The sequence below is a fragment of the Fukomys damarensis genome, unplaced genomic scaffold (genome assembly GCF_012274545.1).
Source record: "Fukomys damarensis isolate Sample0158 unplaced genomic scaffold, DMR_v1.0_HiC HiC_scaffold_21, whole genome shotgun sequence".
Taxonomy (NCBI): Eukaryota; Metazoa; Chordata; class Mammalia; order Rodentia; family Bathyergidae; genus Fukomys; species Fukomys damarensis.
Window position 1 is genome coordinate 12,261,194 of NW_022900933.1, and position 25,300 is coordinate 12,286,493.

Below are 25,300 nucleotides of genomic sequence, written 5' to 3' on the forward strand. Positions count from 1 at the left end.
AGGACTGCGGGCAAAGGCTCGGGTCCTCCTCCCTCGGCTCACCCCCAGCGCAGGCCTAGAGAAAGGGGTACCCGGGATTAGGACTGGACGCTGGGGGTGAGGTTGCCTGGAGATTTGTTCAGCGCACCTGCCCTCTTCCCCAGCATAATTTTAACATCCCTACATCCCCACCCCCGTTCAGTTCTCTAATTTTCCCTTCCTCCAGCTTTTCAGCAAAAAAAGAAAAGGCCACCTTGTTCCGTGGGGTAGGTAATAGGAATTTTATAATGGGGGAAAAAAGGGAGAAAAGGATTGAGAAGGGGCGGGGGTGATACCTAGTCAGGGAGCACGTTCGGTGCCCTAACTTGATCGAAGCCATATATATATATATATATATTTTTTTTTTGGTACCGGGGGTTGAACTCGGGTCTTTGCGCTTGCAAGGCAGGCCACTGAACCGCTGAGCTAAACCTCTAGCCGAGCAATCCTCTCTAAAAACAGAGGGACCGAAGGAGAGAGGAAGAAGTGGGGGTGGGGAGAGGAAGGAAAGGAAGAAAAAAATTGAGACAGCCCTGTGAAAGTACTTCTACCCATTCTTTCCAGATATATTCACAAGACCCAAGAAGCATTATTGGCACCAAGAGGTTGTACAGCTGTTAGCTAGCAGCTGTGGTCTGGACCACAAGTAGCTACCTTCAGCTACGTGTTTGGGAGTCACTGTGTTGACCCCATTGAGGAAATTGGGTAAGTGCTTTGGAATTTTACCAGATACAAAAGTTCCCTTTTCAGTGTAGTACTTTTCCTGGAAGCTAAATGGTAATAAACTGAAATAGTCAGGTGTCAATTTTGCCCTTACAATTTAGCAGGAATTACATTCTCTGGACTGGAGATGTTACAGAAGCAGTTGAGTACAACCATCATAAAAGATGGGCTGAAGGAAAACTTTACAAAGAAGAAAGAAAAATGGGCTAAACATAGACCTTCACCTGTTAAAATCACCTACTTCTATTTTTGTGCAATGACAATAAAATTAATCATCTAATAAATATGCAAATATTTAATCTGAAAGCTCATAACAAATATTGCAAAATTTAATGCGAGTTCCAGAGATTAGAAGATCACTAGATGCGTGGTTTCTGTTTTTTCTTTTTGTAGCACTAGGGATGAAACACCACTGAGCTACACCCTTGGCTCTGTTTGTTCCTTTGTTTAGTGGTAGGGGATGAACCCAGGGTCTTTGCACTGAGCTCCATCCCTAGACCTTTTTTTATTATTTATTTTGAGACAGAGTCTCACTAAATCGCTAAATTGCTCAAACGAATGATCCTCTCATCTCAGCCTCCTGAGTAGCTCAGGTTACAGGCATGTATCACCACGCCAGACCAGAAATTACAGTATTAATGAAATATTGTTCCCCTATGTAGGAAAGTGTGTAGTGCTTTTCAAAAGTTTTATTCTCAGGATTTCTCATAACAAGCAATAATGTTTATTCATTACATCTGCCATGTGAAGACCATCAGTAGTATAACAGCTTGATTAAAGATTTACAGTGCTAAGCATCTTTCACAACAATATCATAACATGCAATTGATCATTTACTTTCGTATTTACAGGGTAGTCTCTTACACTCTGCTACCAGCTCCCTGAGAGCAGCAACTGTGTGTGTTCAGCTCAGTATTCATGGAGAGCCTGGGCCAGGGATTAAGCTCACAGGTTCTGCCGCCTGCAAGTGCAAGGTCCTGAGTTCCATCCCCATTACCCAAAAAAAGCTGGTACTTAGTGGCCACTTACCATTTGCTGAATACACAAATAAACTTTGGAAGTAGGAATTTGGAGACAGTAAGGATTCTAGTTTCAGCTGTGTTGAGTTTCAGGTACCTGTGCTGCATTCCAGCAAGCCCATTTGTTGCAAGGCTAGTTTCCCATTTCACCATTCTTGTGCTTGACATAACTTAACCCACACATCCCAAACTGGCAAGCCCTTTGGCTCCTTCCAATTAATAGGCCATCGTCTACCTTACTATGCCAGGGTTGGGGGATATGGACACATGATGTGTTTAAAGCGGCCTTTACTATGACAGTCTAAGTCACACCCTCCTCTCCTACATAAGTACATACTCCACAGACTCCTCCACAATTTTAAATATAGCTGTTTTCCCCAATCTCTGGATAAACCATCCCATTTACCTCAGCCTAAAAATAGCCCAGGACCACATGCCAGCCCAATCCTAGGACTTTGCTGGAAACTTCTTTAACTGTTCAGTGACCACACATGGCAGAAATACAGAATCACCCAGTCTATTTATCTCCTATTGCTACCCTGGGCAGCTGTTAGTAAGGAGAGTGAATAAAACCTATCTATAATTAGTGTTGTCAGATAGGACAGTCAGTTCAGTATGAATTTCGGGTAACAATTATTTTTTAACAATTATGTTTTAATATAAGTGTACCCATATAATATTTAGAATATACTCATACTAAAATAGTTGTTCATTGTTTATTTCAGATTCAAACTTATCATCCTGTATTTTTATTTGCTAAAGCTGGCAGTGCTACCTATAACATAACCAATTTAAGAAAATCAAGCACCATTGCCCTTATAAAGAATGTTGTTAACTGCAAATTATATGTTGTTTACAAATTAATAGTGTACATAATCTATAACAATTTCAACTACCGTATGAGCTTTGCCTTTTTGATGCATGCATTTATAGAGAAAAAGCCACTGTACTTAGTTTTTTGGTTTGTTTGTTTTTTTTTGGTACCAGGGATCCATTGGGTCCCTGTGCTTGCAAGGCAGGTGGTAGAACCACTGAGCTAAATCCCCAGCCCCATTGTACTTAGTTTTAACATAAGAAATGAGATTGGATCTCTGAGTAGTCTTTCCACTGCAGAATGTATCAAGGAGAATAAAAAAATTCATTCATGTTTTTCTTACTTAGGCCAACAAACTAAGGTGCATTAATATTCATACTCAAGGAGCCTTGAAATGCTGTTTTAGAAATTAATTCTAGCGGGGCGTGGTGGCTCACACCTGTAATCCCAGCACTCAGGAGGCTGAGGCAGGAGGATCGCTGTGAGTTCGAGACCAGCCTGGGCTACATAGTGAGTTTCAGGTCAGTCTCAACTACATAGTGAGACCCTTTCTCAAAAAACCAAAAAAAAAAAAAAAAAAAAGAAAAAAAGAAATTAATTCTAGAAAAACCAAGATATGGAAATGGCTAAACACTGGATCCTTAATTGCTCCATTATTGCTATGGGCTCAATATTGGTCAACTGTAGAGTTCCCAGAAATTCATTCACTCTTTGGCATATATTTTGCTTGGTTCCAGTATCACTGAGGAAAGGAATCTTCAAAACTGACTACATGCTGCTGGACATGGTGGTGCATACCTGCAGTCCCAGCACTCAGAAGGCTAAGGCAGGAGGATCACTGCAAATTCAAAGCCACCCTCTGGGCTACTGGGCTACATAGTGAGTTCAAGGCCAGCCTGAACTACATACCAAGTCCTTGTCTCAAAACAACAAAATGTTGACAGTGACATTATTCATAATAGGGATTGGGCGTTTTGGTCCCAGCGACAAGAAAAGTAAGGTATGATTTGCGTATATTTTTCCCATTGTCCTTTTACTTTCTAAATTACTTTGTAATATTTGTAACCTCGAGTTATCTTCTGCACACTTAAGTTTTTCTTTTGTTAATTTATCACTTGTAATTTGGTGTCATATTTAAGCAGCCATTGCCTAATCCAAGATCTCAAAGATTTACTCCTATATGTCTTCAGTTTTATAGTTTTAGCACTTACATTAAGGTCTGTGATCCATTTTGAATTAATTGTATATGCTGTGATATAGGGATCCAACTGCATTCTTTTGCATGTAGATATCTTGTCAGTTGTCCCAGCACTCTTTGTTTAAAATACAAGTCTTCTATTGAATTGCTAGTTTATAGAAACACAGTAGAATTTTGTATATTGGCCTTGTTTCCTGCAAACTCAGTTAACTCATTTATAAACCTTAACAGTTATTTATGGACTCCTTAAATTTCCTATATATAAGACCATATCAGGCTGGGCATTTAGCTCAGTGGTTCGGTGGCCTACCTTGCAAGTGCAAGGACCCAAGTTCAATCCCTGGTACCAAAAAAAAAAAAGATCATATCATCTGTTAATAGAAACAATTTTACCTTTTCCTGTTCAGTCTAGATTGCCTCCTATTTCTTTGTGTTCCCCAATTTCCTTGACTAGAAACTCTTATTACATTGTTGAATAGAAGAGACATCTTGACATTCCTACTACTAGAGGGAAAGCTTTTAACATTCACCAAATATTATGTCATTCATGAGTTTTATGTTTATTCCCTTAATCATATTGCAGAAGTTTCCTTCTATTCTTTGTTAGAGTTTTTGTTTTTTGTTTTTTGTTTTTTTCTTACCTGAAAGGGTGTTGGATTTTGTCATGGGCTTTTTCTTTTCTATTGAAATTATACAGTTTTTGTTCTTTTATTAATATGTGTGTTGACTGACTTTCATATGTTAAACTAACCTTACATTCCTGAGATAAACCCTACTTGGTCATACTGTGTAATCCATTTTATATGTTACTAGATACACTGCTAATATTCTGTTGAGAATTGTGTTCCTATATTCATATAGGATTTTTTTTTTTTTTTTTTTTTGGTACCCGGGATCAAACTTGGGACTTTGCCTTTGTAAGTTGGGCAATGGCACCACTGAGCTAAATCCCTGGTCCTCATATGGGATTTTAGAGTGTAGTCTCCTCTCTCTATCACCCCTCCCCATCTTTTCTTTCTTTTTTTTTTTGAAAGAGTCATGTTCTGTAGTCCAGGATGGCCTCAAACTGGCACGCTTCCTGTCTCAGCCTCCTGAGTGCTGGATTACATATGCCACTGGCTCTGGCTATAGCTTTCTTTCTTGTGGTATCTTTGGTTTTGGTTTTGGTATCAGGGTGATACCAGACTCATAGAATGAGTTGGGAAATGCATCTTCCTCTATTTTTTACAAGAGTTTCTGAAGGATTAGTGTTAGTTCTTTTCTAATATTTGATAAAATTCTCCAGGGACACCATCTAGCCTGAGCTTCTTGTGAGAATTACTGATTCAAACCCTTTGCATCTTATACAGTAATTCTCTGCAGATTTTCAATTTCTTCTTGATCCATTTTGGGTAGTTTGTTTGATTCTAAGAATTTGTCCATTACATCCAGGTTACCTCTCTCATTCCTGATCTTAGTAATTGGAATCTCTCTTTTTTTTTTTCTTGATAATCCAGCCAATTTTGTTGGTTTTGTTAATACTTTGAAAGAATCAACATTTGGTTTTTATTCTGCTGCTTTTTTTAAACTTTCTTTATTTCTACTCTATTTTATTTCCTTCTGATTGCTTTGGATTTAACCTTTTTGTATTGATCTGAGATTTTTTTTCTTTTTGAGCTAAATGGTTACAGCCATTAATTTCTTTCCAAGCATTGTTTTAGCTTAATCCTAGATATTTTTATATATTTTCTGGTTATTTCATTCATCTTCAAGGTATGTTCTGCCAGGTGTGGTGGCACATGCCTGTAATCCCAACACTCAGGAAGCTGAGGCAGGAGGATCATTGTGAATTTGAGGCCAGCCTGAAGTACATAGTGAGATTGTCACAAAATATCAAAATGCAAACAAAAAATATGTTCTAATTTCCCTTGTCATTTCTTCTTTGATTCATTGGTCATTTAAGAATGTATTATTTTCTCTTTTTTCATTTTTGGGTTTTTTGTTTTGTTTTGAAGGTAAGATCTCACTATGTAGTTCTGACCAACTTTAAACTCACTATGTAGCCCAAGCTAGCCTCAAGCTCATGGCAATCCTCCTTGCTTCAACCTCCTGAGTGCTGGGATTATAGGTGTACATCACCACACCTAGCCTATTTCTTCTTTTTTGAGACAGAATCTCACTATGTAGTTCAAGATGACCTTCAACTCACTGTAGCCTAGGCTGACCTCAACTGTGGTGATCCTCCTGCTTCAGACACCACAGTGCTGGGTTACGGGCATGCACCACCATGCCCAGTTTAATAATGTATTATTTTCCCCATATTTGTATTGGTTTTTTTTTTTTTTCTTTTTCTTTTTTTTGGTACCAGGGATCAAACTCAGGACCTTGCACTTGAGAGGCAAGCGAGAGCACCACTGAGCCAAATCTCTGGACTTTTCCCCATATTTGTAAATTCCAAAATTTCTTTCTGCTATTGATTTCAAATTTGTTTTTTTAAAGTGAAAATTTTGTACAAGTCTGGAAATGAGTTCCCAGGCTGTGAAATACAGTAGTTGGGTTCAGTCATTAAAGTCAGAAATTATTTGCTACTAGAATTTCCTTTTTTTTTTTTTCCTTTGGTTTTTGAGACAGGATCTCACTAGGTAGTTGCAACTGACCTGGAACTCACTCTGTAGCCCAGACTGATCTTAAACTCACAGCAATCCTCCTGCCTCAGCCTCCTGAGTGCTGGGATTACAGGCGTGCGCCACCATGCCTGGCTGCTACTAGAATTTTCTAGTCACATTTTAACTTTCCAGACATTGGTCAAGTTTGTCATGCATATTTCTTCATGATCAATGAAGAAATCAATTAAAATAGTCTTTATGGAATAAAAGTAGGCCAAAATTCTCTTTATTTTTTTCTCTTTTGATACAGTCTCACTATATAGTTTAGGCTGACTTTGAACTCACTATGTAGCTCAGGCTGGCCTCAAACTCAAAATGATCATCTTGCTTTAACCTCCACAGTGCTGGATTGCAGGTGTGCACCACCACACCCAACGGAAGTAGACAAAAATTCTCAATAGCCAAGATTATTCATTTGATATTTATTCAGTGATATTTACCTACATTATTCTATACCAGATATCTGAGTTTGAAATATTTAAGTTTTCTTGGCAAAATCATTATGAGCCAGATGTTTTCATTCATTTTTAATCTCCGAATTCCACGTGAGTAACCCATGGTTAGTGGTACAAGAAACTGTTAAAACAAGATAGTGTTTATTGTGCTGGGTATGTAGTGATTTATCCAACATTTCTTTTCTGGAGATGGTCTGTAATGCTTATTGAACTTCTTCAGTGTCTTAATTACCATTTGAAAAACAGAATCGGACAGTGCCACCCCTCAAAGTAAAATAAGACCAGGGAGAAGCAAACTGTCTGCAGCAGAGGTAAAAATTATTGTCTTTATGGGCTTCGTGATCATCGGTAACAGGATCCTGGAATGTGAACAACCACAGTGCATATTTATAAACTTGTTCTCCCTTCCTTCTGAATAAACTACATGAACTCACAAGTAAGTGGAATCAGCATATTTGACTACAAATACCCCATAAGTTGGAGCTGGTGTTTACCTGGCTATTTTTGAGTTTGGTAGAGGGTAATTACTATTCAAATTGCAAAATGATAAAGCTCATAAGGATCTCAGAAATCACTTGGCCAAACTCCTTCACTACTCCTGGACTGGGTTTGTTTTGTTTTTTGCTTTTTGAGATAGGGTCTCCCTATGTTTTTCAGCCTGGTTTTGAACTCCTTACAATCCTCCTGCCTCCATCTCCTGGGTGGGTGCTGCAATTACAGGCGTGCATGACCACGGCCTGCTTCATGGTCTGTTTTGATCACCACTGGAATCTCTAGCATCAAGCAGAGTTCCTGGCACTACTATGGGGTTCTAGTGTTGGGTGAGTGGATCTTGCTGAAGCACCTCTGCCCATGACTCTTTTGTTGCTGTTGTGTCAGATCCAGACTCCCTTACCTGCCTATCAAGTCCCTGCAAGCTTTGTCTGCACCCCATCTATAATTGGATTTCCTGTCACTCCTCATCGCACTCACCCTCCAGGAAGGATGGTGGCTCATCCTTTTCTTCTTACCTCTATTCTATTGTCCCATTTCAAATCTACCTTCTTTTCATCCATCCAAAATCCTATACTTCCCTTGAATTCTACCACTTCCATGAACCCCTTCTCCAACAAATCTAAACCATATTAGTTTTTCTTTCCCAAGATTATGAAATTATATGAATAAAACAAATTTTTCTCTTTATACTCACACTCAACGCAGAACCTGATCATGAAATGGTCAGGATGTTTTACACACATCAAGCAGTTGTCCAGAGACACCAACTAGGTGTGCCGTGACTCACCTCAGATCTGATGCTATCTCCTGGAGACAGTGTCAGATCCTATAGGTTAAGAGCTCAGGGCCACCAGACTGTGCTTCTGATCAACTGTAAATTGAGTTTACCATGACACCTTCCCTCCTTGGGTTCACTTATTTGCTAGGATATCTCACAGAACTCAGGAAACATTTATTTACTTACATTTATTGTTTTCTTAAAAAGGATCCAGAAGAATGGCAAGAAGAAGAGATGCATAGTGCAAAGTATGAGATCAGTGGGGAGATTTTGGGCCCTATCTGTACACACCACCCTCCAGCACCTCCATGTTTTCAGCAATCTGGGAGCATGGCAGACCTGTTGGTCCCAACTTTTTACTGAGCTTAATCTCCACAACCCCCTAATCCTATTTCCTGGAAGTAAGTGGGTAAGGCTGAGAGTTCCTAGCCCAGTGGTGTCCATCTGTGACACATGTGCCACAGTGGGCTGTTTGTATCCTTGAAAGCTCTAAAAGGTCCGCAATCACAGTCCTACCCTGTCATCCTCTCTCATGGTCTTTTTGGTGACTGGTGACTGGCTCTGCCCTGTCCTAAGCTGTCCTCAATAGTATAAACTCCCGTGGGATTGAAAGGGACTCATTGGTCTGGGCATGTAGCTTGCCTAGCGCACACAAGACCCTGGGTTCAAGCCCCAGCACCCCTCCCCCAAAAAAGACTCATTATGAAAAACAAAAGACATCCCTAGCACTCAGGAGTCTTCAAGAATTTTAGAAGCTCTGTGACCAATACTAAGAACAAAGACCAAGTGTATTTCCTTTTATACCACAGACGAAGTTTATTCATTCAACAAATGTTTATTGACACCTACCCTATGTAACTGCACTAGTTAAACAACACTAGCTAAACATACAGTATATGTTTACTTATTTAATGGTACGAGGGCTGGGACCCAAAGTGTCACTCAATGCTAAGCACATACTCCACCACTGAGCTACTTCTTCCCACAAATACAAGAGATAGCATAAAAGGTACCCCAACCAGTATTCATAATGTTTATCAGACAGTAACAGACAACTTTTAATCAAAGATTCATACAAGTAGGTGATAGGTTACAATGTATAATCGCTAACATTTAATTTTTATGCAGCTGGCCATGTTCCACATCCTTTACAGCTATTACCTGTGAATTAACTCTGAAGAAACCCCATAGGAGGGCCAGGGATTTAGCTCAGTGGTTCCACCGCCTGCCTCACAAGCACAAGGTCCTGAGTTCGATCCCCGGTACCAGAAAAGGAAACCCCATAGGAAAAAATAGTATAATCTCATTTTTCAGAGGAAAATAACAGCTGTACCTAAAAATGTGTGCTGTTTCCACATATATTAAATGGAATTGTTTATATTCATAGATGGATTCTTATTGGTAGAGCCCTTGGGTCATGCCTCACTCACACAGTGATGATAATGTGAGGCTGAGGGATTAAAGTAAGAGAATCCCAGTAGAGACGTTAAGAAGAGCTGTGATCTGAAGTGTAAGTTGAATAAGGCAAAGTGGGCAGGTGGGGTGCCTTGAGCAAAGGGAACAGCGCGTGCAAAGGTCCTGTGGGGGGAGAGAGGGCCCCCGTGGCTGAAGCACATAGGATGGGGCATGATTTCAGGTGAGGATGCAGTTAAATGACCGCTAAATCCTGCAAGCTCTGGCCATGTTAAGCATTTATTTTAGTCTTCACCTAACATCACGAAAGGATTTTAAGGGGTTTTATATGATCAGATATGCATTTTGTAAGATAATTTTGGCTACTTGGAGAAAAAGGGCTGTGAGCATGCTAAGAGTGGATTTGAGGATGATTAAGAAGCTTTTGCAGGATTATAGGGAAGAGAAGATGATAGTTTGGATAAGGCTAGTAGCAGTGCAGTTGATGGTTCTAAGATTTTTAAAAAATAGAATTTGGTGGATTAAAGAGAGTGGGGGTGAGGGACAAGATATCAGGGGAATGCCCATTCTTGTACAAGCACTCAGTGACGTAGGACTCCTGGGAGAGACCATTTTGAGGGGAAAAACCTCACAGTTAATTATATGTACAATGAGTTTGAGGTGCCCCTGTGACTTCCAAAAGATTTGACAGGTTCAAAAGAACTCACATTCGTGATCAAGGCTAGAGTCATTGATACTGATAAGAGAAAAGTTCTGAGATCTCCTAAATTTAATTAAAGGGGTAAGAGTATGGAGGGGAGAAGAGGTAGTAGAAATTAATCAGTTAATACTGTTGGCTCAATGAACAAAAGACTGTTCCACATCCCAGAATGTAAGTTTCAGCTTTGACTTAGGACTCCAGGCTGTAGGTCACCAGGTGCCACTGCATCCGACTTGCAGATGAACTGTCCAGACTGTTAACTCTAACCAACCCAGAAGTAAAAGATGTTTTTTTGTTTTTTGTTTTTTTTCTTTTTGGTGTTTCTGAGACTAGGATTCACCATGTAGCCCAGGCTGGCCTTGAACTCACGTGGATCCGCCTACCTCAGCCTCCTGAGTGCTGGCCTTATGGGCATGTGCCACCCTGCTTGGCCAGAAACACTTCTTAGTCTTATCCCAAAACTTTCCTCACTTCACAACTCCCAGCTCTCTGATCTATAGCCAGTGTAGGCCTGATGTAAACAATTTATGCCTCCTTTCCCCAAATTTTCATTATAAAAATATTCTTTGGGCTGGTATAGTCCTTCATGCCTAAAATCCTAGCTGCTACTCAGAAGACTAAGGCTAAGGCAGAAGGATCTCAAGTGTAGGCCAGCACAGGCAACTTAGTGAGGCTGTTTCAAAGTTTAAAAGGACAAAAATTCAAAAGAGCTGGGGATGTAGCTCGATGGTAGAGAGCGCCCCTGACTTCAATCTCTAGAGTTGCGGGGTAGTTCCTGTAGAAATGATTCACTAACTAACAGTATTCCAGGTTCTTGCCTCAAACAAAGAATTGGATGAGACAAGCCAAAAACAATGGTTTTGAACTATGATGCCCAGGCTGGCCTGGAACTCACAGTCATCCTCCTATTTCAGCCTCTCAAGTGCTGAGACTATAGGTGTGCACCACCACACCCAGCTCAAACTTTTTTTTCTTTTTCTTTCTGAGACAGGGCTTCACTACGTAATTGACACTGTCCTGGAAGTCACTATGTAGCCCAGGCTGTTGTCAACTCACCGTGATCCTCCTACCTTAGCCTCCCAAGTGCTGGGATTATAGGCATGCGCCACCATGCCTGGCTTAAATCTATGTATTTTTATACTAAACATGATGAAGTGTGGATAGTAGTGGGAAAAATAGGAATATTATTCAATAGCTATAAACTGGGCGGGGGGACTTAGCAAGGCCAATTTATTCAGATTTTTTATGTCTCTTCATCTTCAGGAAGGAATAAGGATGGTCCTTTTGAAGTTTAATGATCTATCTCGGGGAGAAGGACCAGGGGAAGGTGAGAGTAACTTTTCAATTTTTGCTTTTTTTTTTTTTTAGATTCCCTCAGCTTACAATGTCCAGTGTGTTGAGGTGCTATAGTTTGGGGTAGCTATGTCCTGAAGCAGTCACAGGCCCGTTGGAAGGAGAGGAGTTTCTGGAAGTAGCGCTGTTACAGAGGATGACATACCCAAGCGAGGGTGGCAGGAGTGGGCTGCTGGGGAGGGGAGAGGAGGTTGTTGGGATCAGAGTAAGGAGCAGCCGGGAAGTGCGGGAGAGATCACCCTTTTGATCATTGAAGTCACCCAGAATAATGGCAGGGCTTGTAGTAGAGAGAAATAATAGGCCAACATCTTGCCTGACTGAGCAGGAAGCCACAGGGAGGGCTATAGATAACACCGTGAGATGAGGAAAAGATTGATTGGGTGCATGGACCTCGTAAAACCTGGCTATTCTTTTTCCTCTCAAGCATAGTGGAAAGAATATGATCTTGAAATGGCAGAGGGAGCCAAAGAATAGCAACCCCTCTTTGTTAAAGGATTTTTGGGGAGCAGGGGCGTGGAACCCAGGGCCTTGTGCATGCTAGGCAAGTGTTCTACCGAGGCTCCAAAAGGGGGAAACATTTTTTTATGGATAAAATCACATTTGTTGTTCAGATATAAATGAAATGTGATGAGGATTTTTATTAACTTATTAGTGGGAGAACAGCAAGAAGCCCAAAGTTATAGACCAGAAATTTGAAATGAATTTGAAAGTGTTGGTAAAACTAGTTTCTTCTCAATGTGGGAGGCAAGTCAGCTGAGGCCACTGGGCAGAATTTATTTACATGTCTGTAGGCAAGAATTATTTTGCACTGCTCTAAGTTATCTACCATTTATAGAGTTGTAAAATATGTCAAAGGCAATAAAAGGTTAGAATCGGATACTGTGGAAAGTTCTGCTCTAAAGAATTTGATTTTTCCACTGGAAATTTCAGTCATATATTTTGCTTATTCCAGATTTCCTTTTAACTTCTCATTCCTGAGGTGTGTGGAGCCTGATAGCATAGCGAGCTATCGCTTGGGTGGGTACAGGAAAATGGTGCCCAGACTGAGAAATACTCCACTTGAACAATGATCTTCACAAACTACTTTCACCCCATGTTACTTACATGTGATATAATACAGTGTTGTCCTAATATATTATGTTCATTTTATAAATCACAAAATGTTTAAAAATTAAAGGATGATATGATGCTAAAATAAATGCAATATGTTAAATTTCAAAATTGTATTATCTGTACAAAAACACACCCTATTTGTTTTTTTGTGCTCCTATTAACTTGTTTGTTTGATTTTTGTTTTTTGTTTTTTTTTAACAGGTCTTACTATGTAGTCCAGGTTGACTTTGAATTCACTGCAATCCTCTTCCCTCAGCCTCCTGAGTGCAGGGATTTTAATTGTGTACCACTATGCCTGGCCCTACTAATTTTTTCTTTTTTAAAAAAGCGGAAATACTCATTTATTTCTTATTAGTACATTTTAGATACACATAACGATAACATTCATCCTAGGGAATTTGTACCTGTACATAATATGTCTTGCAGCTTCTTTTTTTCCCATTCCCCTCCCCTCCCTTGAAGCCTTCTTCCCCTCCTTATTTTTGCCTTTTTTTTTTTTTGTGCTAGGAATTGAACTTGGGAGGCAGGCGGTGCAACCACTAAGCTAAATCCCCGGCCCTTCCCCTCCTTATTTACAAAAGCTTTGTTTACATTTTTTCCTTCTATTATCTTTTTTTTCCTTGTCCCACCCTTCCTTTCCTCCTGTTCACCTTCTCATTTGAATATTTTCTTCCCATTTTGCAGTATCTATTATACATTTTGGTCCTTATTTACCCTTTCGGTTTCTCACACCAGGAAAACAATGTGGTATTTAAATATGTGTGTCTAATTTATCTCACTTAGGAATAAGGTCTCAAGGTCCATCCATTTAGCTATAAATGTTTCAAGCTTATGCTGCTTATGGCAGAGTATTACTCCATTGTATAAAAACACATTTTCTTTATCCATTCATCAGTTGATGGGCACTTGGACTGTTTTCAGGATTTAACTATTACAGGGGCTGGGAATTTAGCTCAGTGGTTCTGCTGCCTGTGTTGCAAGCACAAGGTCCCAAGTTGAATCCCCAGTACCCAGGAAAAAAAAAAAAAAGCTATTACAAACTCTGCTTCTATAAACATGGGTGTGCAAATATTGCTGTGATGTGAAGCTTTTCATTATTTCCAGACGATAGCAAGAAGGAAAATAGCTAGGTTGAATAGAACCTGTAGCTTTAGTTTTTGGAGAATCTCTACACTGATTTGCTGTGTGGTTTGTAATGACGGATACTATTCATTTCAGATGTCCATTTTTGGATTGAGTCTTTAAAATTTGGGGGTGGTGGTGAGTTTTTTGAGTTCTTTATATATTCTAGATATTAGTCCTTTGAGGAACAGCTAGCAGAAATTTATTCCCACTGTGAGGGTTGTATTACCCTGTTGGTGATTTTTTTCGCTGTGCAAAGGCTTTTTAATAAGATGAGATCCCAGTTGTTGATTCTTTGTGATATTTCCTGTGCGATGGGGTTTTATTCAGAAAGTCTTTGCCTACACCAATCTATCTTCCTACCTAATCTATCTTCTAATAGTTTAGTATTTCTGTTTTAATATTTAGAACTTTGATCCATTTTGATTTTAGATTAGTGCACGCTGAGAGGTATGGGTCTAGTTTTAATCTTTTGCATGTAGAAAGCCAGTTTTTCCAGCATCATTTATCAAAGAGGCTATCTTTCTTCTAGTGAAGATGTTTGGCTCTTTTGTCAGAGATAAAGTGGGTGAGTGCATCTTCTAACCTGTTCCATTGGTCCTCAGGTCCGTTATTTTTTTGTTTGTTTTTTGGGGTTCTTTTGTTTTGTTTTTGCCAGTACCATGCTGTTTTACCACAATAGTTCTGTAGTATAAATTCAAATCAGGGATTGTGATAACCCCCGCCTTGTGTTTGTTGTCCAGAATTGCTTTTGCTATTCTAGGTCTCTTCTGGTTCCACATGAATTTTAGGATTTTCTCTAAATTATTGAGATATGCTATTGGTGTTTTGATTGGGATTGTATTAAACCTATATAACAATTTTGGTATATGGCCATTTTCAGTAGATTAACTTTTCCTACCCGAGAACAAGGTATCTTTCCATTTTCTGATATCATCTTTGATTTCCTTTTTCAAACAACTGTCATTGTCCACATAAAGGTCTTATACTTCCTCTGTTAAATCGGTTCCTAGGTATTTCATTTTGGGGGGATACTATTGTGAAAGGTGTTGTATCTCTATTTTTCTCCCTAGTGACTTTGTTATTCGTGTACAAGAATACTTTTTTTTTTTTTTCTAGTACAGGGAATTGAGCTGGGCATGGTGGCACACGCCTGTAATCCCAGCACTTGGGAGGCTGAGGCAGGAGGATCGCTGTGAGTTTGAGAACAGCCTGGGCTACATAGTGAGTTCCATGTCAGTCACAACTACATAGTGAGACCCTGTCTCAAAAAACAAAAACAAAACAACAATAACAACAACAACAACAACAAAATAGTACAGGGAATTGAACTCAGAACCTTGTGCTTGCCAGACAGGCAGGTTGCCAATGAACTACATCCCTGGCCCTTAGGAATACTATATGAGTATTGACTTTATATCAAGCTACACCACTGAATTTGGTTATTAAATCTAAAAATGTTTTGGTAGAGTTTTTGGGGTCTTCTAGGTAGAATTTCAAGTCATCCACAGATAATGATAATACAACTTCCTTTCCTATGTTTATTCCTTTTATTTCTCTCTCTTGTCTAATTGCTCTGGCTAATGTTTCCAGAACTATATTGAATAAGAGTGGTAACAGCAGGCATCCTTGTGTTGTTCCTGATTTTAGAGTGAAAGCTTTCGGGTTTTTTCCATTTAGTATGATGTTGGCTGTTGGTTTGTCATAGGTGGCTTTTATCAGATTGAGATAAAGACCATCGATTCTAATTTTCTATAGGATTCTTATATGAATGGGTGTTGTAATTTGTCAGACACGTTTTCTGCATCTATTGAGATGCTCATACGGTTTTTGTCCTTTGTTCTGTTAATGTGATATATTACATTTACTGATTTGCCTATGTTGAACCATCCCTATATTCCTGGGATGAATTCTTACGTATATAATATTTTTAATGATTATTGCATTCTGTTTGCCAGTATCTTATTGAGGATTTTTGCATCTATGTTCATTAGGGAGATTGACCTGTAGTTCTCATTTTTGGTTGAATCCTCTGATTTTGTTGTTAGGGTAATGCTTTCTTCCAGGTATGACTTTGACAGTATTGCTTCCCTTTCAATTTCATTAAAGAGTTTGAGAAGTAACAGCATTAGATCTTCTTTAAATTTCTTGTAGAATTTAGTAGTGAATCCATCATGACCTACGCTTTTCTTATTTGTGGGGTTTTAATTACACCTTCAGTTTCATTGACTGATACTGGTTTAATTTCAAATTTTTACATGTTTGTGATTCAGCTTTGGTAATTCATATGTATCTAGGAATTTGTCCATTTCTTCTGTGTTTTTCATCTTATTAGATTTCTGCAGGATCTGTTGTGATTTCACCCTTTTCATTCCTAATTGCATGGATTTGAGTCTTTTTTTTTTTAGTCTTTTTTTAATTTATATATATTTGGCTAAGGATTTGTCAATTTTATTTGATGTTTCAAAGAACCAACTCTTTGATTCAATGATTCTTTGCATTGTTTTCTTAGTCTCCCTTGCATTAATATCTGCTCCAATCTTTCTAGATTTTCTCCCTTGTATGAGCTTTGTGCTTGACTTGCTTTTCTTTTTCTAGAACCTTGAGGTTCAACATTAAGTTGTTTACTTGAGCTTGCTATTTTTCTGATATGGGAATTCACTGCTATAAATCTCTCTTGTAGGACTACTTTTATTTCATCCCATAAGTTCCAGTGTGGGTTTTTTTTTTTTTTTGCCATTATCATTTAATTGCAGGAACTGTCTAATTTTTTCTTTAATTTCATCTGTGACCCATCGGTTGTTCAGGAAGGTGTTATTTAATTTCCATGTGTTTATAAAGTTTTTGTGGTTTCTTTTGCCATTGATTTCCAGTTTTATTGTATTATGGTCTGGATATACCAGGGGATAATTTTACTTCCTTTGCATTTACTTAAGCATGTTCTGTGAGCTGATATGTGGCCTGTTTTGGAGACTGTGCCATGTGCAGCTGAGAAGAATGTGTATTATGATGTTGTGAGTTAGAACACTGTAGACATCTACTAAGTCCATTTGTTCAGAAGCTTGGTCAGTGCTGCTCTCTCTTTGTTGATTTTTTTCTAGTTGACCTGTCTATTGTGACAGTGGAGTTTTGAGGTCTCCCATTACAACTGCAATAGTGCTTATTTAATTTTTATGTCATTAATACTTGTTTTATACAGTTGGGTGCATTGGTATTTGGTGCATATATATTTATGATTGTTATCTCTTCCTCTTGGATTGTTTCCTTTAAAAGGATGTAGTGACCTTTTTCCTCTTAATCAGTCTTTGTCTGCAAATAGAATAGCTACCCTTGCTTTATTCCCAAGTTTCTGTCACATGGAATATTGTTTTTCATCCTTTGACTTTCAGTCTATGAATTTTTTGAATTAAATGTGTTTTTTGTATGCAGCATATTGTTGGATTTTGCTTGTTCTTCTTCTTTTTTTTTTTTTTCCTCCTTTGGTTTTTTGAGACAGGGTTTCACTATGTAGTTCAGACTAAACTAGTACTCACTATGTAGCCCAGGCTGGTCTTGAACTCACAGCGATCCTCCTGCCTCAGCCTCCTGAGTGCTGGGATTACAGGTGTGCGCCACCATGCCCAGCTGGATTTTGCTTCTTGATCCATTTTCCCAGTGTGCTTCTTTTACTGATGAATTGAGACTATTTACACTAATGATTATAACTGATATGTATTGACTTACCCTTATGTTATTTTCCTGTTGTTGGTTTCCATTTTTCTCCCTCTGTTTAATTGCTTGTCTTGTCTGGTGGATTCATTCTGTTGGGGTTCATGGAGTTGTAGCCCTCATTATCTCTGTAAATGTCCTTCAGAACATTTTGGAGTGGTGGTTTGATGATTTTGAATTTCTTCAAGTGTTCTTTATCATGAAAGGATCTTATTTCATCACTTTTGTTTGTTTGTTTGTTTGTTTGGGGTTTTTGTTTTGTTTTGTTTTGTGCTTTGAGACAGGGTCTCACTACGTAGTTGAGATTGAGATTGACCTGGAACTTACTATGTAGTTCAGGCTGGTCTCAAACTCACAGTGATCCGCCTGCCTCAGCCTCCCGAGTGCTGGGATTACAGGCATGTGTCACCACACCTGGCCCTCTTCATCACTTTGAAAGAGAGTTTTGTGGGTTACATCAGTCTGGGTTGGAGTTTGTTTCTTTTTGGGTTTGAAATACTCACTCCAAACTCTCCTTGACTTGAGTGTGTTGAGAAGTCTGGTGTGATTCTGATGGATTTTCCTTTGTAGGTGATTTGTTTGTTTTCTCTCATAGCTTGTAATACTCTGTTCTCATGTTGAATCTCTGGAAGCTTGATTATTGTATGCCTTGGTGTAGATTTTTTTATTATGGCTAATTGGTGTTCTCTATGCGTCACTTATCTGTGTAGCAAATTCTTTTTCCCTGCTTGGGATGTTTTCTGCTATTACTTCTTTGAACAAAATTTTTGTGTCTTTTGTGCTATCTCCTGCTTTTTCATTGATTCTGATCAATCTTATGAAGTTTTTTTATTGAGATTTAGCTAATTAGGTTTTTTACCTTCTGTGATATCAATCAGCTGGATTTGCAATTAATCAGAACACTACATTTTTTGCACTGCATTTTTATATTTATTTGCAGTGTAGTTAAAATCCCTCAACTCTGTGTGTGTGTGTGTGTGTGTGTGTGTGTGATTGCTTCAATTGCTGTAAAAATACTTGAGATAATTAACTTACCAAGTGTTGTGGTTTGTGTCTGGATGGTCCCCTAAGGCCTCATGTGGTGATAGGTAAGGCTTTTCAGAGTTGGCTGAATCTAGAGTGTGTGATTCTGGGACCAAGGGTGAGTGATAACTAAATCAGCCCACTTATTGGTTTGGCATAGTTCTGGGTAGGGTTAAGGATGCCCCACCCTGGGTGTGAGTATTGCCTGCCCTAAATAGCCTTGATGAAATTTAAGGTACAAAAAGACAGCCATTGATTGTTGCTGCTGGTATTTGCCCCTTTGCTACCTTCCTGCCTTCTGCCTACTATGAACTATTTCTCCTCTTTGATCCCCCTCTGCCATGGAGCTTCCCAACTATGGACTGAAGCCTCTACAAACTGTGAGACAAATAAACCTTTCCTCCTTTAACTTTGGGTGTCAGGTATTTTGTCTCAGCAACAAGAAAAGTAACTGAGACACAAGAAAATATTTATTTTGACTCAGTTTCAGAGGGAGCATGTGTTAGCCTTCATGGATAGGAAGAGAAAAAGAGGAAGAGGAAGGGACTGGAGGTCCCACTACCCCCTTCAAGAGCACCTCCCCAATGGCCAGAAGCCATATTAGGCCTTGCCCCTTTTAGTTTTCATAATCTACCAATATTGCTACTCTGGGGAACAACCCTTTAATACATAGCTTTTTGGAAGAACTTTTAGATTCAAACTGTAAGCCAATAACAGTGGTACACACCTATAATCCCTGCACTCTGTTAAGCTGAGGCAGGAGGATTACAAGTTCAAATTTCACCTGGGAAACCTCCCGAGACCTTGTCTCAAAATAAAAAAATTAAAAAGGGATGGAGATATAGCTTAGTATGGAGGGCCTAGATCCAATCTCCAGTTCTATTAAAAAAAAAAAAAAAAAGCAACTACACTATACCACTCTTGTTTTTGGCAGAGGGTGAGATTCTTAAATATAGTAGAAGATTCTCTCTCCAGGATTTTATATGTGCAAATTAGAGTATGTCTATGCATATGTGTGTGTGTGTGTGTGTGTGTGTGTGTGTGTGTGTGTACTGGGAATTGAACCCAGGGCAGTAAGCATCCTAAGCAGGTATTCTATCACTAAGCTTCATCCCCAGGCCCAAGTATCAACATTGGTAGAAATTTCTATACTTTTTGTCAAAAAATTTACAGTGTAATGAAAACACTTCTAAATATCATTTTCAAAATATTCTTTTGAAGTAGTTTTCAAGAACTAAATCCCCGGCCCTGTCAGCCCAATCTTGAGGGAACAGAATTTTAAAATATTGTTTCTTAGTATCTGTAAAGTAACGTATTGCTGACAGCCACTTTATTATCATTGAAAAAAATCAGCAAAGTTTAGATCCTTGTCTTTTTGTAAGAGAAAAGTGCGAGTTATTTATGGATTTTTTAAATTTATAGATTCTGAAAACAATTTTAATATCCTGCAAAGAAGCACCTAGCAAACCTCTGAGTGAAGCCAAATATCTTCATCATCGATCACCATCTCATCAAAGATGATTGTATTATAAAGATTCTGGAAAAGTCTTTTTCCTACAAAAATTAGCACCTTGATATCCTTCCTTAGCCACATACACACACTATATATATTAATTATGGGGAGCTTATCCATAATTCCATCTGGGCCACGGAACTCCTGTCTCTCTTAAAACATCAAGATGACTCATAACCAGCTGGCATACAAAAATAAGGTTGCCAGCATCTATTTTAATATTAAATATTAGCCAAGATGAATCTCTTTCTTTGTGAGTTGACAAAGTATGAATAGAAATCTAATTAGCTTCTAGTGGATCATCACACACCCACTGGATGTGCCCTTCCCCTTCCACGGTGGGACCGGGCGATAGAGGATGGGGTAGGTGGGGACTGTTCCACTTCACTTCAGAGGAGCGTAAGGGCTCAGTGAGAGAGGCCGGGACCAGGACTTCTAAACGTGGCTCCCGCATTCATCAGCTGTGCAGTCTGGTGCAAATTAGAGAACCACTGCTCTTGTGTGCCTGCCTCTTAAGGTGGAATTGTCCCAGGGTAGAGATGAGAACACCTCATGGCACTGTCAGGTAAAAGTGGTACCAGGTAACATAATTTTATTAATCTGACCATAACATGTTTTCTGTTCCTGTTCTAAACCCTCCCAAGTGGAGCACACTGCCCAAGACCTTTCCTTTAGCCCTGACCTCCCCATTTGGTTCCCAAGGATCATGGAGGTCCTCTGTTGAAGCCTCTTCACCCGTTTTCCTCTCATCCAAACACCGCCTTATCCAATACCGTCTCACGTGTCTCCTCCTGGCCTGCTCCATCCGTTATCTCCTCTTTCTCCCAAGTATTCATCCGCTCCGACGCCCATTGCCTCTTTCCCTAAGATGATAAGCATGTTCAGATTTCTCCCAACGTTGAAAAAAGTTTAACTTTTATAACAAAACCATGTTTACCCCTTCGCCTAATCCCACTTACCCTCTAATAAAAATCCATGATCAACAAACAGCTTGGTTCCTTTGGGTTAATATTTATAGATCTACTGCATTATTTTAAGTTGCTCCACAGCATAGTGTCCCATAATATATTTGTCAGTTTCACATCACTGGGACAAAATGCTTGGCACCTGAAACTAAAAGGAGGAGGGGATTATTCTGGTTCACATTTCAGAGGATTCAGCCCATGGCTGCTTGGTTCCTAGCAGAAAGGGCACAGCAGAAGGGCGTGGTGGAAAGTTGCCCACCTCATAGCAGCCAGGAATGGGGGAGAGAGACGGAGAGAGAAAGAAGAGGGGAGCCCAGGACAAGAATGCACCCTTCCGTGTCAGGCATCCTGTGCCGCACTTCCTCACACCAGGCCCCGTTCCCAGGAGTGCACTCAGCTGTGCCGTCAGATAATTACCTGCAGCGTCCTCGTGACCCAGTCACCTTTCAGAAGTTTCACTTCTGAACACATGAGACTCGGGGGGGGGATACTTTAGATCAAAGCCATAACACAATAAATATTTGGGTATCTACACCATTTCCTACCCTAAGAATATAACAGTGAACAAGATGGATGATGTTCCTTGTCATTAAATCACGACTTATCCAAAGTTGGGGGCACAGAAAGTATGGTAAGTAAAATATATAATTAGATGGTGATACGTACTAAGAAGCTTAAATAGGGTGGGCAGGGAATATATCACTGAGAAGGGTGACACTGAATGAAGATTTAAAGGAGATAGCTGGGTGTAGTGGCGCATGCCTGTAATCCCAGCACTCAGGAGGCTGAGGCAGGAGGATCACTGTGAGTTTGAGACCAGTCTGGGCTATATAGTGAGTTCCATGTCAGTCTCAACTACATAGTGAGACCCTGTCTCAAAAAACAAAACAAAACGAACAAAAAAGATATAGGAGGAGCCTTTGCAAATATCAAGAGGGAAGACCAATCTAAGCAGAAGATACAGCAAGTGCAAGTGTCCTGAGACAGAAGAATGCTTGCCACTGAACTATAATGCAGTGTTCGTATGTGGGCAGTGTTAATTACTTCTCAAGTCAAGGTCTATCTGAATATACTGAAATTTGAATTATAAAGTCTACCGTCATCACAATCTTGACTCTGAAATAATAAGGGGAATTGTTTATTCTGTACACACTGAAAATGTTGGAAAAAAACATGCATTGCTTTTTTTGTTTGTTTGTTTTTTGAGACAAGGTTCTCACTATGTAGTTGAGACTGACCTGGAACTCACTATGTAGCCCAGGCTGGTCTCGAACTCGCAGCGATCCTCCTGCCTCAGCCTCCCGAGTGCTGGGATTACAGGTGTGCGCCACCATGCCTGGCCTTCATGCATTGCTATTACTGTGCTCATTTTTATAAGAGGTCATGAAGTCATAGTTGTATTTATAACTGTTACTTCCCACTACTCATTTGTTATTTCCTTTTCTCTCAAACCTCTTTTTCTGGTCTAGGCTGTTTACCTACTGGAGTGAACTAAACCTTCATTCCTGAAGGATCTCAATCCCCTCCAGCATTCTAGCCTTTTCTGGCTGCTTTAATTATCTATTTAGCTCAAACCTGGGTGTGCTGAGAGGCATCCCAGGGAATCTTTAATTTCAGGGAAATTCTTGGATGCCGGTCCCCAGTGTGCAACAAAGACCTCGTGTCGCCATGGTAGTTAGGATCCGCCACCCCAGCCAGTTAAGCAGTTTCTTCTTGGAAACTGGCTCAGTGGAATAAGAAGTCCAAATGGCTGAGTGGAATCTCAACTTTCTAATCAATGGAACTACTGTTGTGCTTCATGGTAGAAATATTTCTCTGCTGGGGACTGAGATCTCCAAACCAGCAGAACTCAGCGTTGAGAGATGGGAAGCAGAGATCGTGGGAGTGGGCTGTGTTAGGGTAAGAATGAGAAAAGTCATTTTCATTCCCAGCTCCGGATTCCTGGACCTATGTATTCCGACTGTGGGAGGAAACAGCCACATATATGGCAGAACAGGGTGAATTTCGTAAGAAAGAATCCCAGATGCTATCTCCCCACTGGTGCTGGTAACCAAACCATTAACAGGCCCTTGCATCATTTCAGCAGACCAGCAGCTTCTGGGTAATGAAATATACAGAAAGATCAATGCATTCCACAGCTGTGAGTCCACCGCCACACTTTTCTACTGGAAGCAACGCCACAGGAAAAACCATTACAATAAATAAGCATGCTGGTTAGGTCCACAGATGGCAGTGCTGACAGAAACACTGTACGAGCAGGGATGACAAACCCATACTCACAAGATATGTGTATCCCAGTAAGGACAAACTGTTAACTTTTTGATGTAAAAGGTCCAGAGTAATCCTCTTGCTAGCAGTCCCTCAGCTACTTCCCTCGGGGGTTGAGCCTGGGAGGTTTCGGCCTGACCTTTATTGGAGTCACTTGGCAGTTAGGCACTTGGCAGAACAGGCTGCCCTTGGCATCCACAGGTTCCGTAGGTCTGTATTCACACATTCAACCGAATACTAGAGATCAAAAATATTCAGGAAAGCTGGGGATTCATGCTGCCTGTCATCTCGTCTACCTGATGACCTGACGATCACTCCTGCAGAAGCTGCCCTTTGAAAGCATTTTTTTGCCGGGCATGGTGACTCATACCTGTAATCCCAGCACTCGGGAGGCTGAGGCAGGAGGATCGCTGTGAGTTCGAGACCAGCCTGGGCTACATAGTTCCAGGTCAGTCTCAACTACATAGTGAGACCCTGTCTCAAAAAACCAAAAAAAAAAAAAAAAAAAAAGCATTTTTATGGGACTCAAACATCATTATATTCTGCCAATTTGAGAGGTGATCCTCATATCTTTTCCCTGGCCTCCTTTCAACTGATTTGTTGTTACCAGGGTTGAACTCAGGACCTTGTGCTTGCGAAGCAGATGGCAGCACCACTGAGCTAAATTCCCGCTAATACTGGTTTTCTTTCTGATTCCCAAGAATACTTACAATAGAATTTAGCACCTGCCCATCCATCAATGTTGATCTTTTCTTGACATCTCAGTGCAGAGAAAGTGGGCAATCACATGCATTTCTTGGAGATCTGCCAAGTAGAAGGATTTTGCTTTACACTGTCTTTTAAGGATATTCTAAATTGTCAGACATGGTGGCACACACTTATAATCCCAGCACTTCAGAGGCTGAGGCAGGAGGAGCACCAGGAGTTTGAGGCCAGCCCTGGAGACATAGTGAGTTCAAGGCCAGGCCAAACTATGTAAGTGAGACCCTGTCTTTGAGAAAACACTCTCATACACAATAATGCAAATTTGTATCATAATGCTGCAACAGGCTGTTTTTAGTTGGTACAGAGTCATCTGTAAATCAGACATGATACACCAGAATTAGATTGGTTGGTTTTCTCAACTGTTGGTTTGTTTGTAAGAGAAAAAGCCTGGCTACACTGCCCAGGCTGGCCTTGAATTCCTGGCTCAAGGGAACTTCTTTAATTTTAATTCTTTTTCTTTTTCCCCTCAGGGTACCTAAGCTCAGGACTCAGGGCCTCCTGCTTTTTAGGCAAGTGTTCTATCATTGAGCCACACCCCCAGGCTTGCTTTAATTCTTAAGGATGTTTTCATTACCTACAGAATTCTGGATTATCAGTGTCTTCTTTTTTTCTTTCTTTCTTTCTTTCTTTCTTTCTTTCTTTCTTTCTTTCTTTCTTTCTTTCTCTTTCTTTCTTTCTTTCTTTCTTTCTTTCTTTCTTTCTTTCTTTCTTTTTTTTTTTTTGAGACAGGGTGTCACTGTGTAGTCGAGACTGACCTGGAACTAACTAAGTAGCCCAGGCTGGTCTCGAACTCACAGCGATCCTCCTGCCTCAGCCTCCTTAGTGCTGGGATAACAGGTGTGCGCCACCACGCCCATCTTCAGTGTCTAGCAATATCTTAAAAATATTGGCCCACTGTCTCCTATCCTCCTTTGTTTCAGATAAAGAGTTGTTAGCTACTTGATTCATTGTTCTCTTGTGTAAGGAATCATTTTTCTCTTGCTGTTCTTAAGATATGCACTGTCTGGTTCCATCAGTTTGAATATGTTGTGTTAGCCATATTTTTTTGTTTGTTTTGGTTGTTTTACCCAGTTTGGGATTTTTTGGAAATCTCTTGTTATGTAAATGTGTGTTTATTTAATTTTTTAAAAAAAAATAGTACTGGGGTTTAACCAAGGGCCTTTGGACTGAGCTACATCCCAGCCACCTCTCCTCCTCTTATTTTTTTTTTTT

General features: G+C 39.8%; 1 protein-coding gene across 4 annotated transcripts in view; it reads left to right on the forward strand.

The window, feature by feature from the left end:
• The first annotated feature begins 6 nt into the window (after positions 1 to 6).
• The window catches only part of Exd2 (exonuclease 3'-5' domain containing 2), a 79,931-nt gene continuing 54,637 nt past the window's right edge, over positions 7 to 25,300 (forward strand). The window contains exons 1-3 of one of the 4 annotated variants that reach the window (XM_010645355.2): positions 7 to 245; positions 583 to 723; positions 11,522 to 11,585. The gene's annotated coding sequence lies outside the window, so the exon portion shown is untranslated. Of the gene's footprint in view, positions 246 to 582; positions 724 to 3,446; positions 3,575 to 7,529; positions 9,656 to 11,521; positions 11,586 to 25,300 lie in introns of those variants that run through there. The other 3 variants (XM_010645358.2, XM_010645356.3, XM_010645357.2) reach the window with 3 other exon arrangements.